This window comes from Armigeres subalbatus, chromosome 3 (assembly GCF_024139115.2).
Source record: "Armigeres subalbatus isolate Guangzhou_Male chromosome 3, GZ_Asu_2, whole genome shotgun sequence".
Lineage (NCBI taxonomy): Eukaryota > Metazoa > Arthropoda > Insecta > Diptera > Culicidae > Armigeres > Armigeres subalbatus.
The window spans coordinates 135,883,286-135,897,940 of record NC_085141.1 but is presented as its reverse complement, the minus strand read 5'-3'; the positions used below and the strand labels follow the sequence as shown (position 1 = coordinate 135,897,940).

The 14,655-nt window shown below is 41.0% G+C and overlaps 1 protein-coding gene across 1 annotated transcript in view; it reads left to right on the top strand.

The window, feature by feature from the left end:
* Positions 1-14,655, top strand: part of LOC134225234 (ceramide synthase 6) — a 52,402-nt gene that overhangs the window by 28,343 nt on the left and 9,404 nt on the right. The gene's annotated exons all lie outside the window — the stretch shown is intronic.

Below are 14,655 nucleotides of genomic sequence, written 5' to 3'. Positions count from 1 at the left end.
AAAGATTATTATTTCTTTTTCATATCTCATGTGGAAGTGGAAGTACTATAGTGCAGGCTGCAATGTCCTACTGGGGGATGAAATTCCACAGAAAAAGAAGAAGTTTTATTTACCACTAGCAGACCCGACGAACTTCGTTTCGCCCAAGCTTGATTTATTCTTTGATTAGTTCTCGAGTTATGGAGAAATTTCTGTATCATTTGTATAGAAGGGGAAGGGGTTTCGAACCACCACAGAAACATATGTTTCCTTCCAAAACCTCCACATGCAAAATTTGATTCCATTTGCTTGATTAATTCTCGAGTTATGAAGAAATTGGTGTTAAGTTTGTATAAGAGCCCCCCGTTCTAAAGGAAGGAGGGGTCTCAATCTATCTTAAAAACCTTCCCGGCCACAAAACCTCTGCAAACAAATTTTAACGCCGATCGGTTCAGTAGTTTCCGAGTATATAAGAGTCAGACAAACAGAAAATCATTTTTATGTATATAGATTCGCAAAAGTTTTTTTTTTGTTTTTCAAATGCTCGATCCATCCATATTACGAAACGCTACAAAACATTCTAGTTTTGCATCCAATTTTAGCATTTGTCTATCAAAAGCAAGATATGTCGCAATTTAGATTCACGTTTGCCTGCTTTATTTCTACTGCTTGTGCCTCTTGACTTATTCATTGCCGGTTGTAGAAAAGCGGAATCTGCCGATGAAATTTAGTATTCAGAACTAATGCATGCAATCACCGTTCTTCTATGGAGCGACTGGGATGTGGTGTTTATGTTTATGCTGTTTGCGGGTGTGTTAATCGACAACATCACCTAGAGGTGATCAAATGAACTTATGAAGTATTGCCCTCTACAAAATTCCAGTGATTCAACATCTTCCTTATCACAATACACATGGGTTGATGGATAATCAGTCATGTATTGTTGGTTTTGAGAAACAAAATGCTTCAACCCTAATACGATACACACAACTTCATGCACATTCTTTGTCAATTCACCCGGCGGATTGTCAACCGGTTCGACCATTTCCATTCAGGAACGGGTACAGCCCGTTTCGACGCACGTTGCCGTCTGGTCGGTTGTATTTTATATTCCAAGCTTGACTAGCGTCTTCCTTTCGCTCAATTTGCTGCCTACACAATTACGTGGGTAAGCACGCCAGTACGCCAAAGATAGTTTCCGCGCAACTTGCTGTCGAGAATTCATAATTAACAATTATTCTACTTTTATGGATGCTTGGTAATGTGATGTAACTGTGTTTTCAAAATTATTGGCATCCAGTTTAGCAATTTACTTTTTTTTTCAACACACTTTTACCGAAATTATGTTGAATCATTGATATTCTGTAGGCATACATCATAAACAAATGCAGCAAAAGCCAATGAACCATTTGAAACAGGTGCCCAGAGCCAGACACTTCACGTACAAACAGAAATCAAATTTTTACACCTTGCCGTGGCCTATCAATTGTCTCACTCGGAATAAACGGTGACAGATGATTGGAATTGTTCGATACGAACAGGCTGCCAAAATACTTTTCCGTCTACGTAACATTTTAATGTTACAGTTAGTTAACAACGAGGTATATAGAAAGTAAGTTTTGAATACTCGGTGAACATTGAAAAATGCAGCTAGAGATTCTGTCGAAATAGCAAGTCATCTTGCCTCTGCACATTTCGGGCTGCCAAGTAGGTACCACGGCTCGTATGGGTCGCTAAATTATCAGTCTCTGTAGATGATGGAACCTTCCTTATCCTAGCGGTAAAACACGCTGCTAAAAACGAATACCATGCTGAATGTAGCTGAGTCTGATTACCGGTACGGAATCCATGGGTAATAAAAGTAGTATCGTGTTAACTTTATTATAAACACATGCAAAAGTGGTAACTTGGCTTAGAGACTCAGCAGGTCTCAGCATAACTAAAATGTGGTGGTACTTTAAGCAGTAATATTGATCTACATATTGTAATTTATAATGTTTTGGCTACTACAGCCAAAAAACAAATTTTACAATTATTGTATACAATCTTGACATATACAATTCTGCAAGGTTTTAATACAAAAAATGTAAGCTTTTTATACAGATACTGTATTCAAATTATACAAAATTGATTGTATTAAAATACAAAATACAAAAATTCAATGTTTGTATTAAAAAATATTCCAGATTATTTTTCAATTTCTGAATGGTTCTTATGCAGAACTATTTTAAAAGCTGCCATCCGCTGGTAAGGTGTACGTGTGCAAATTTAGCACGCAAGGAAACCATTTTTAATTACTTGTCATAAGACAAGTTTGTACAATTCCGTTTACTTTCACCACTTGATTGTACCTTTGACAGATATTTACCAAGTCGAGTCAAGTACGAGACACTGAAGACGGCCTTACTGTTGAGGTCGAAAAACGTATAGTAAAAACGTATACACTAATAGCTCAAAATATTTTTTTTTTCTAAGGGTATGATTAGCTTATCGTTTCAACAGAAAATTGCAGCGATTGTTGTCTCAAATTGGAAATTATTTTATTGGGCATTTGCTGCAATGTCTCAATATCAGAAATGTGAATGTGGTATTATACCACGGAGGCAACTTCAGAATCATTTTCAAATTTTTATTTTGAATCCTCTGGCGTTGTAGAAACTAGTCCATATTGGCACAGCATACAACATGGCTGGTCTACAAAGTTTGTTAATCGAAAAAATATGCTTAAGACAAATTTTTGATTTCCACTCATAAGGACATTAATATATTTGTTGCATTTGACTTTGAATTTTAAAAGTTAGTTTTTGAGTTTTGAAAGCATTCGGGGAAATTTTCCATTTTTGCAAGTAAAAATATCCAAACTTTTTTGCAATCTATTACAAATGGCACGAAGGCTTCGCCCTTTGGCTGAAAGGCCCGTGTAATCTGCTATAACGATTTTTGACACCCTGGTGGTGAATCAAGCTAGAGAAAGGTAAGAAGGTAATACAATATGGGCCCCAGTATGCTGCCTTGTTGAACAGTAACTCTTACAGGTAATCTATCAGATTCTGAATTCTGATAGTTCACCTGAAGTGAAATGGTGCTGGATGGTGAAAAATTTAAAGTGGTAGAAGAATTTGTGTATCTTGGAACATTAGTGACGTGCGATAATGATGTTACCCGCGAGGTGAAAAGGCGTATTGCAGCTGCAAATAGGGCATATTGCGGACTTCGTAACCAGCTTAAGTCCCGTAGTCTGCAAACGAAGACAAAACTCGCGTTGTATTCTACTCTGATTCTTCCGGTGGCTTTATATGTACGACCATGAACCATGGACGTTATAGGAGGCTGATCGGGGAACTTTCGGAGTATTTGAGCGTAAGGTGCTGCGGACAATACTCGGTAAACAGGTGAACGGTATTTAATAGTAGAGAACTCGGAATAGGCCGCAGGCGAAGGATAATCCATTCGACGTAGGATCATCGAAAAGCTGTAGCCCATCAATTATCAAGTAAGTTCACCTGAAGTGAGCGATCTGACAAATAATTTTGGATCACTTTAATAAAGTACAGAGGAAAATTAAAATTAATCAATTTTACAATAAAACCTCCATGCCAAACACTGTCAAATCCTTCCTCATTATCGAGAAGAGCAACTCTTGTCGAATATCCTTCAGATTTGTTGAGCCGAATAAAATTCGTAACTCTTAATAACTGATGAGCGGTTGAATGCTTGGGGCTCTCCTTAGCCGTGAGGTAAGACGTGCGGCTACAAATCAAGACCATGCCGAGGGTGGTTGGGTTCGATTGCCGGTGCCGGTCTAGGCAAATTTCGGTTTGGAAATTGTCTCGACTTCCCTGGACATAAAAGTATCATCGTGTTAGCCTCATGATATACTTACTTGGATACCTGGTTGGCTACTACGTCGATACACCTATGCCTGGCGTATTGTAGAGCTCCATAACCGTCGGTCTTGGACGATGTTATTCCAGTTTTCCCCGAACGTTCAGAGTATCCAGGTCCGATTCCACCGCGTGCAGCTAGCGTGTTCGTGACCTTCCACGAAGTCGTCGGTTCTCTGTTGAACATTGTTTTCGCTATTCTTTCTTCCGACATTTGCACTAAATGACCCCACTGAAGTCTGCCGTATTTTATACGATTCACAATATTTTCTTCTTTGTATACTTGATACAGCTCATTATTCATGCGCCTGCGCCACACACTGTTTTCTAGTTTTCCTCCGAGTATTGTATGCAGCACTTTTCGCTTGAAACCCCGAAAGCTTCATGTCCATAAAGAGCTACTGGTAGAATCAGAGCCTTGTATAGAGCAAATTTCGTTTCCGTCTACTTGTTGCGGGACCTAAGCTGGTTACGTAATCCGTAGAAGCGGCAGCAATACGTCTTTTCACTTTACGGGAAACGTCATTGTCACATGTCACAAGCGTTCCAAGGTAAACAAATTCTTCAACAACTTCAAACACATCCCCATCAAGCACTACCTCTACACCAACACCACTAGGTCTTCCGCTACATATCTCTACCTGCCATCATGTACTTTGTCTTGGTAGAGTTAATGGTTGGGCCTATCCTCGCCGTCTCCCTCTTCAGTGGGACAAAAGCCTCCACTACTGCTCTGCGATCGATTCCAATAAGGTCGATGTCGTCCGCAAGGCCCAGGAGCATATGTGACCGTGTGATGATAGTGTCGTTCCTCTGCACGCCTGATCTCCTAATAGCGCCTTCGAGTGCAATGCTGAACAATAAATTCGAAAGTGCATCACCCTGTTTCAACCCGTCTAAGGTCACAAACAAGGTTGACACTTCGTCGGCAATCCAAATACTTGATTTCGAGCCATCCAGCAATCCACGTATCAGTCTAATCAGTTTCACCGGAAAACCATGTTCGGACATTATCTGCCACAGCTCATTTCTCTTCACTGAATCGTACGCTGCTTTGAAATCAATGATGGTGAGTCTGCAAGTTGTACTCCCGGAATTTATCAAGGATCTTTTGCAGGCTAAACATCTGATCCGTCGTTGATCGGCCCTCACGAAAACCTGCCTGGTATTCGCCGACGAAAGACTCCTCAAGCGGTCTCAGTCTGTTAAACAGGATACGCGACAGGATTTTGTACGCCGAGTTCAGAAGGGTTCTTCTTCTTCTTATTGGCATTACATCCCCACACTGGGACAGAGCAGCCTCGCAGCTTAGTGTTCATTAAGCACTTCCACAGTTGTTAACTGCGAGGTTTCTAAGCCAAGTTACCATATTTGCATTCGTATATCATGAGGCTAACACGATGATACTTTATGCCCAAGGAAGTCGGGACAATTTCCAATCCGAAAATTGCCTAGACCGGCACCGGGAATCGAACCCAGCCACCCTCAGCATGGTCTTGCTTTCTAGCCGCGCGTACGGAGAGAATAACAAATTTATATCATATTGTGTTACTAAGTTCAACAGTTTTTCTAACATAGGCTGTTATAAACTTGGTTCAGGATGTTGTTAAAATAACTAAATTTTCTAACAAAACAATGAAACATAACAAATTCTGTTATAATTTTGTTAAGAAAAAATGTGATAATACTGTATCATAAATCGATTATATCAACGGTTGTTATAAATAACTGATGTTGTTACAATCATGTTATAATCTTGTTTTGCCTTCCTAGTCGGGGTCTTACCGCATGGCTAAGGAGGGCCCCTAAGGAGTTGAGAAGGGTGAACCCTCAGTAATTGGCACACTCTAGTCTGTGCCCTTTCTTATAGATTGGGCATATGAGGCCATCCAACCAGCCGGTAGGCAGTTCTTCATCCTCGCATATTTTCTGGATAATGTGGTGGATTGATTGATGCAGCTGCTCACTTCCGTTTTGAGAAGCTCGCCCGGGGTTTCGTCCTTTCCAGCAGCTTCACTGTTTTTCAGCTCGTTTAGAGCCTTCTTAACCTCGTCTAGCGTTGATGGTTCCACAGCTTGAACGTCGCCGACTATGTCCATCCTGCTCCTTAATACACCTTCATTTTCACCGTTCTACAAATCTTCGAAGTGCTCCTTCCAACTGGCTGCCACCATAGTTTTATCTGTCAGCAAATTTTCCTCTCGGTCATTGCACATGGCGGGCCCTGGCGCAGTCTTATGCCGCGCGCCATTGACAGTTGCGTAAAACCTCCGCATATCGTTTCTATACATGTTCTCCTGCGCTTCAGCTATCACACTCTCTTCGTGTTGCCTTGTACGTCACCTTACGCTGGCACTCCTCATCGAACCAACCATTTCGTTGGCGTCGTTGGGCAGTGCCTAACACTTCCTGGACTGTAGTAGTTACAGATTCGTGGATATTTTCCCACAATTTGTTGACGTCGCCAGATCCGATGGCATCTCGTGTCCGCTCGTCCAGCTTCTGGCGGTACTGTTCAGCAACTCGTTTAACTGACAAGCGTTGGATATTGAAACGCATCGTTCTGTTGTTTCGTTACGCTTGAGAGTCGCGCCCGAATTTTTGCAACTACAAAGTAGTGATCCGAGTCGATGTTCGGACCTCTAAAGGACCTTACATCTATAACATCCGAGAAATGTCGTCCGTCGACCAGCACGTGGTCTATCTGTGATTAAGTGTCTCCACTCGGATGTTGCCAGGTGTGTTTGAGGATATTCTTACGTGCGAATTAGGTACTGCTGATTGCCATTCCTCTAGCAGCAGCAAAGGTTACAAGTCGCAGACCATTATCGTTGGTAGCGGAATGAAGGCTTTCCGTACCAATGACAGGGCGAAAGAAACTTTCTCTTCCGATCTGCGCATTTGCATCCCCGATGACAATCTTTACATCGTGTGTTGGGCACTCTTCGTAGGCCTTATCAAGGCTCTCATAGAACTCATCCTTCACGTCATCAGGCTTATCGTTCGTTGGGGCATAGATGCTGATCAGGCTATAGTTGAAAAATTTGCCCTTCATTCTCAACACGCAAATGCGGTGGCTTATCGGCTTCCACCGGATAACACGCTTCATCTGCTAGCCGATCACCATTAAGCCAACTCCTCATTCTGCTCTGTCACCGCCGCTATAGTTGAAGTGGTACTTGAATGAAGTTTTCGCTATGGGATCCACCGTCCGGAATTCACGTTCTCCAGTTCTGGGCCACCGTATTTCCTAGTTGGCTGCCACACTCACGCCGACCTCGCCGTCTTCAGTGTCTCGTACTTGACTCGACTTAATTGAAAAAATATTCGGTAGGCGTAGTAGCGGACACCAAATAGATTTTCGTGAAAAGTTCCTGCTGTTGAGAAAGCCTGCGTTAGATGTCTTTCGCCATACAAACTTCAGGTGGTTATCTCATGCTGGCTATTTCTACATATACGTTAGCGCCTTGATACGGCAGCTGTATGTGATTCATTGGAAAAATTTGTGACATAAATTACAGGGCTGTTACAACAGTCGCGGATTTCGCGTTTTTCGCGAATTTCGCGGATTTGTCGAGGAAACATTGTCGCGAAAATTGCCGATTTATAACTACACTCTCGCGAAAATCGCGATCTCCTTCAATTTAATTTTAGGATTGATTCAACATTCAACGTCAAGATCCAAACACACGGTATTTGAATAACCATTCATTAGTCATATGGATGTGGACACATAGAAAGTCTGTCGAATTGTTAGATCGATCATATTGCATTTCTGGATTACCGAAATTTGTGCCGCTATTTGCGGAATTACAATTATGATTACTTGCGCTACATAGAGAGTCGACGATAAAGTCGGATCAAACGCAGTAATATTCACACCTGCAACTGCCGGGACGGAACTGATAGATGATCGAAGCTGTCTTTATTTAGGTGTTTTTGAATTTATAATATTAGGTTCAACACCAATGAGGAAAGGAATTAGAAAGATTAAGTAATTTAAATTAAGAGGAAGGCCGGACCAGAAGGGCCACCATGCGAGTCAACCAAGGGCTTTGCCAGTTATTTTGAGTTAAAATTATCACATTAAAATGATTGTTAGGATAAAATTTGGTAGAGAAAAAAAAAAAGCAAAAACACTAATAAAATAGACAGAAATTGCGATGATAGGATCCCGATGGTTCCGGCTTCTCCCTAAGGACTGGAATCCTGAGGTTCCAGAAATTCAAATATCGCCGGTTGAACGATAGAGGTTTTCTTTTAAATTGTCAGACCATCAGTTGCGTTCAGTTTTGTACCATGCTCAATGACTCCCACTATTGCAGGCATCTCATTCAAACCATTCAGTATTCGTCCTTTGTTTTATTATGCATTCCAATAACTTTTTGGTAGGCTAGTTTTTGTTCCATTACCTGCGCTTCAAAATTTCTCGCTGTTATTACATCCATTGAGAGTTCGTTCGTGATTCCTTAGTTGCAACAAACTGTCTGACTGAAATTGAGCCTTGAGCGTAGCGTAGTGTACTAAGTATAATTTAGATATAACCCTTGATCTAACTGGTATTTAACTATGACAACAGACTGCCATCTGCACAACCAACTTATAAAGAAATGAAATGATACAACATCGATTCAAATGAAGGTTTCTCGGCAACATTAAAAATTGAATTTCTATCGGGCATAGTTCAACGCTGCACATATATTTTCTGTGGCTCATGATATGGTTGAAGCGTTAACTATGCAATTTTAGATATTACACAAATAACAAAATGTTCTTTCATTTTGTTTTCTATCGACGAATATGCAAATAGATTATAGGCAAAAATATTGAAAATTTTTAAAATTATAAAACGTGTTTGGAAGTAAGAAACCATATTTTTGTTTGTCGCGGATTTGTTTTTACAGTCGCGAATTTCAATTTGCTATTCGCGGATTGGAATTCGACTAGTTTGTAACAGCCCTGAAATTAACCAAAAAGGATAAAGAGCTCTCCGGAAGTTTTTTGACATGTATGTAGAAAATACCATCATCACCCGAGGCTTTCATATTTTTCAATTTTCCAGTAATAGATCTCACTTCATCCACTCTTCCACTCTTGATTGAGAATGTCTTCAAAGCTCCGTGTAACCTGACCCTCAATAGGACTAGTGAGACCTAGACTAAAATTATGGGCACTCTCGAACTGCTGAGCAAGTTTTTGAGCCTTTTCGCCATTTGTTAATAATAGTTGCTTCCCCATTTAAGCCCTGGCTTTTAAGGTTTTTTTTAAAGATTCTTTGGGATCCAACTTTTAGACATTATTCTAGAAGTTGGTATTTCTCAGAATAACGAAACGTTTTTGCCTCTCTTGTACACCAAAGTTGTACCGAAAGGCTATCATTTGACTTCAAAATAGAACTTTTTATAGAAGTCTCGGAGACCCATAATGTTATATACAGGGTGTCTGCAAATTATCCGTACAACAAGACAGGTTTTTAAATATTTTTTGGAATAAATTAAAGAATCAGCATGCATTGCATGTTATTAATAGGACTACATAAACCAAGCTGAATTTGTTCACATTAAAATGACCCCTGTATCCAGAGTTGTACGCCTTGGATCGTGTTGAAAAAAAATCACGATGGCCGCACGTTTCTATACAGATACTTTTCACACATTTTTGACGATTGTGACATGATTTCAAATTTCTCGATAATATGTTCGGACCATACCGAATGATAAATTCAATCCAAATCGGGTGAGTAGGAAGGCAATTCCTTTTTGTTCGGAAAACCGGAAAAAAAAGCATTCACAAAGATTTTTTTTTATTCATGACGCTCAGTGTTCTCAGAATATATTTACATCTGTTACAGCCTGCTGAGTTGTTATGCCCATATAGCTACCGATTCAGTCCATTATTGTCTGTTTTTGATTTGTAGAAGCAAACTATCAAAATCTGTACGGATAAATTGCAGACACCCTGTACCAATCAACTCAGCTCGTTGAACTATACAAATGTCTGTCAGTCCGTGTGTATGTATGTGTGTATGTATATTGTTTGTATGTGTGGGCACACGGAAATCAAAGGACATTAGCCACTTTTTCGTATAGTACAGGGCTGCCCAACGTACGGCCCGCGGGCCGGATGCGGCCCTCGGCTCCATTTTTTGTGGCCCGCGACATGTAAGAAAAATAACCTCATAATCGGCCCGCCAGCTTTTCTATCCGTCTCCGTTTTTTTTAAATTTTTATTTATTAGTCAATATGAAAATTTTAAATCAAAGCTCGCGCTGCAAAACCATTTATTTGAATTTGAAACAAAAATAATATTTTTCATAATTTGAAGGAAAACGCGATGTTTCACATTAACACTTTGTATCTTGGGGTCGCTTACCCAAAATACAAAGGGTTAATGTGAAACATCGCGTTTTCAAAGAGGATTAGTCAAAGTAGTTTATGTTCACGTTGGAAAAAAGGAAAGCCGGTTTGCTTAATAAGGTACCAGTCAAAACGATTAATGCAAGAGATGGCGTTTTTTCAATGGTAGTAAAATCGAAATTTCATCACTATTAGACTACTAATCAGTGCAAACTAAGTGCAGGAGATAATCTTTTCACCTCATACTTCATTCCTTATTACTACTTTCTTCTAAAACACCACCATTTTCCATAAATTTGCTAAATACTTGATTTTCCCATACATTTTATCGATTTCCAACTACCATTCTTCCATGAGCTCATGGTGAAAATTGTGAAAATCTCAGAACATAGAGTAGCAGGCTTAACAACACAGATAGAAACGCCGGTATCGCCACGCAGTGACAAATACCGTAAACATGGTGCACGGAAGGTTGTTGTCTACACTTTTTACGGCTGCTGCACCCTGGAAGTAAATGTCATCGAAGTAAACAGTCGGTTCCTCATTTGTTCGGAAAGTTTTGGTTTATTGAAGGTATAAATTCTGAATCCAAGTATTCCATGAAATACGATATTTGAAAGGGCACAGGTAGGAAACAAAAGTTGATAGAATTACAATGGTTTCAATTTAAATTTCCATTTATTGATTCAAATTATTGTTTACATGGATTATAGAAGCAACAAACACTTTTCACTCGAGCTAATACGAAGTCAGAAACTGCAGTACGGGCCAGTTTTGCTGTTAGTAAGATTTTGGAAAAAACAGATGTTTCCAGGACGGAGAACTTGTTCAGGAATATTGACATTGTGTCGTAAAGAAACAGCCTCTTCTTGTAGCATAGTTTGCGCGGAACACGGTGAAGAGTTAAAGTTCTCCCAGAAGATTTGAAAGCTACGTAACGTAAAAACCCGTCAGCTTCATATTCTACTCTCTCGCAAGCGATGAAAATACCGTCATGAAAAAAGTGGCAAAGGTGTTTGTCTTCATGGTCATTTTTGAATGACAGAGAAATTGGCAGCCTTATCCCCAATGCAGGGCACAACTAACGGAGAAAACCTGAGGGCTGTTAAGACCTGTGTAAATGAACTTTTTCTCCTTCGAAAACTTAAGTGACCTTACGATTGATAGAACACCAGCAATGAAAGGAAACAACAGTGGCGTTGTGACAATTCTAAGCAAAGAAAAGTAATCACATAGGTATGGTGATATTTCCCTGCCATTCCACATTCACCAAAAGAATCGATATGCGAAAACGATCAATATTCCTCAAGTATTGATCATCGTTATTATGACAATCAACTTTATTAACGTTAGGGAACTCAACCCCCACTAATTATAAATGATGTTGACGGAAATGAAAGACGAATCCCGAGACTTTCTGTATTATTACGAATTTCATTGACTATGCCTTGGTACCATACTTGACAGATTTTATTCTTTTCGAAAAGAAAATGGCACTATTTCTACACGATAAAGGAAAACATTGCCCGAGCTGAACGATCCTGAATAGATGAGTGACTTGGCTTTTCTAGCAGATATCGCTAAACATGTCAATGACTTGAAATCTGGTACATTTCTCTCATCCTATTGCAAACAGTTCATGCAAATCTGTTCAATATGCTGAAAAGGAAAGATATTTCCATTTTCAACATCCGGTAAATGGTGTGAATAGATTAATTTAATAAATTGATCTCTAATGCAACGACGAAAACAAAGTAAACAAAAAAGATTGTTTCAACGCAATTAAATCGTGATTAGTTTTTCTAGAAAATGAAAAAAAAATAAAAATATTTTAAAATTTATGTACAAAATATTTTCTGGCCCGCCAACAAGTGTGAATTCTGAAAATTGGCCCGTGGCTTGAAAAGGTTGGGCAGGCCTGGTATAGTAATTCTTAACCGATTTCCTTGCAACAAGTTGTATTCAACGGGGGACAAACCCTAGTTGATCACTATTGAATATAATCACGATCGGTCTTACTTACTTGATGGGCTACAGCTCTTCGATGAACCTACGCCGAATGGAGTATCCTTCTCCACTGGACTCGATCCTGGGCCAATCGCTTTCAGTCGCCCTGAAGATTGAGCGCCCTCAGGTCCTCTTCAACTGCAAAAAGCCATCGTGTACGCGGCCTTCCACGAAGCCTGCGGCCTCTTCCGGGTTCTCTACTAAATATTATCTTCGCTTGACGTTCTTCCGGCATACGAACAACGTGACCAGCCCACCGTAGTCTGCCGTGTTGTATAAGCTTAATAATATCCAGCCCTTTATACACCTGGTACAATTCGTGATTCCTGCGACGCCGCCAGATACCGTTCTCCTGTTTACCGCCGAGTATTGTCCGCAGCACCTTACGCTCAAACACTCCGAGAGCTCTCCGATCAGCCTCCTTTAACGTCCATGTCTCATGGCCGTATAAATCCACCGGAAGAATCAGAGTAGTATATAGCACGAGTTTTGTTTTCGTTTGCAGACTACGGGACTTAAGCTGGTTACGAAGTCCGTAATAAGCCCTATTTGCAGCTGCAATACGCCTTTTCACCTCGCGGGTAACATCATTATCGCACGTCATTAATGTTCCAAGATACACAAATTCTTCTACCACTTCAAATTTTTCACCATCCAGCACTATTTCGCTACCACCACCACTAATGAACCCACGTTGATTGCCAGCGACCATGTACTTCGTTTTGCTGGTATTAATCGTGAGTCCAATCCTCGCTGTCTCCCTCTTAAAAGGCGCAAAAGCCTCTTCCACGGCACGGCGATCAATTCCGATAATATCGATATCGTCCGCAAATCCCAGGAGCATATGCGATTTTGTGATAATGGTACCGCTTCTTTGCACACCAGCTCTCCTAATCGCTCCCTCGAGCGCTATATTGAACAGTAGGTTCGAGAGTGCATCACTCTGCTTTAATCCATCTAAGGTAACAAATGACGTCGATATTTCATCCGCAACCCTTACACTTGATTTCGATCCGTCTAACGTTATACGAATCAGCCGTATCAGTTTCGCCGGAAAACCATGTTCAAGTATAATTTGCCATAATTCATTCCGTTTCACTGAATCGTACGCCGCCTTGAAATCAATAAACAGATGATGTGTCTGCACCAGATGTGTGTCTGGGCCCCTCCTTAGCCGTGCGGTAAGACGCGCGGTTACAAAGCAAGACCATGCTGAGGGTGGCTGGGTTCCCGGTGCCGGTCTAGGCAACTTTCGGGTTGGAAATTGTCTCGTCTTCCCTGGGCATAAAAGTATCATCGTGTTAGCCTCATGATATACGAATGCAAAAATGGTAACTTGGCTTAGAAACCTCGCAGTCAATAACTGTGGAAGTGCTTAATGAACACTAAGCTGCGAGGCGGCTCTGTCCCAGTTTGGGGATGTAATGCCAATAAGAAGAAGAAGAAGAAGATGTGTCTGCAAGTTGTTCTCCCGGAATTTATCAAGGATTTGTCTCAGGGTAAACATTTGATCCGTCGTTGATCGGCCCTCACGAAAACCTGCTTGGTATTCGCCGACGAAGGACTCTTCAAGCGGTCTCAATCTGTTGAACAGAATACGGGACATAATTTGGTACGCCGAATTAAGGAGGGTTATTCCTCGGTAATTGGCGCACTCCAGTCTGTGCCCTTTCTTAAAGAGAGGGCAAATGAGGCCGTCCAACCAGTTGCCAAAAATAACGTTCTCTTTTTCTTCTATCTCCATTTTTCGTGGTATTTGAGAGGCTTCAGTAAGCTACCTTACCGGGGTCGCGTTACCTACATCGCGATGATGGGGCTGCCACCTTAGGTATAGCTGACGCGATACAGCATTTCGTTAATCAGCCACTGGGTACCAGGCACACGCTGTTTGAGCCGCACCTCCTGGTGAACAGACGCTCGAGTCGTACCTTCTCACTCTAGCTGATGTCAGAAGGACAACAGTGCCCAGGCTGCACTACCAGCTAAGTACACAACCCTTAGCTGGCGGTCTTTTGTCATCGGACGACCCGTTGAAGCGTGAGATAGGGACTTGTGGGGACCAGAGCTCTATTGGGCGCTCCTTCCTTGATGTCATCCCACCATTTTGCAGCCCGATCAATCACGATCGGTCATTACCTACAAAAGTTATGAAGAAAATGGTATGTTGAACCATATACGGTTGGTTGGTTGTTTGCCTTACAGCGTTTGCAAGAGCCGTAATGTAGGCCAATTATTTATGATGTGTGTCACACTAAGGCAAAACCAAGTTTTGGGTTTTAATTCCATTTTGTAAATCTCGCCAAATTACTTTCAACGCGGGATCGCGAGTTCTTTGGTATTGCCTTCGCCTCACATTTTCAAGACGGATCAGTAGCTGAAGATCCATTACGATATTGAATACCTAGTATAATATCCCGCAGAACTATCTC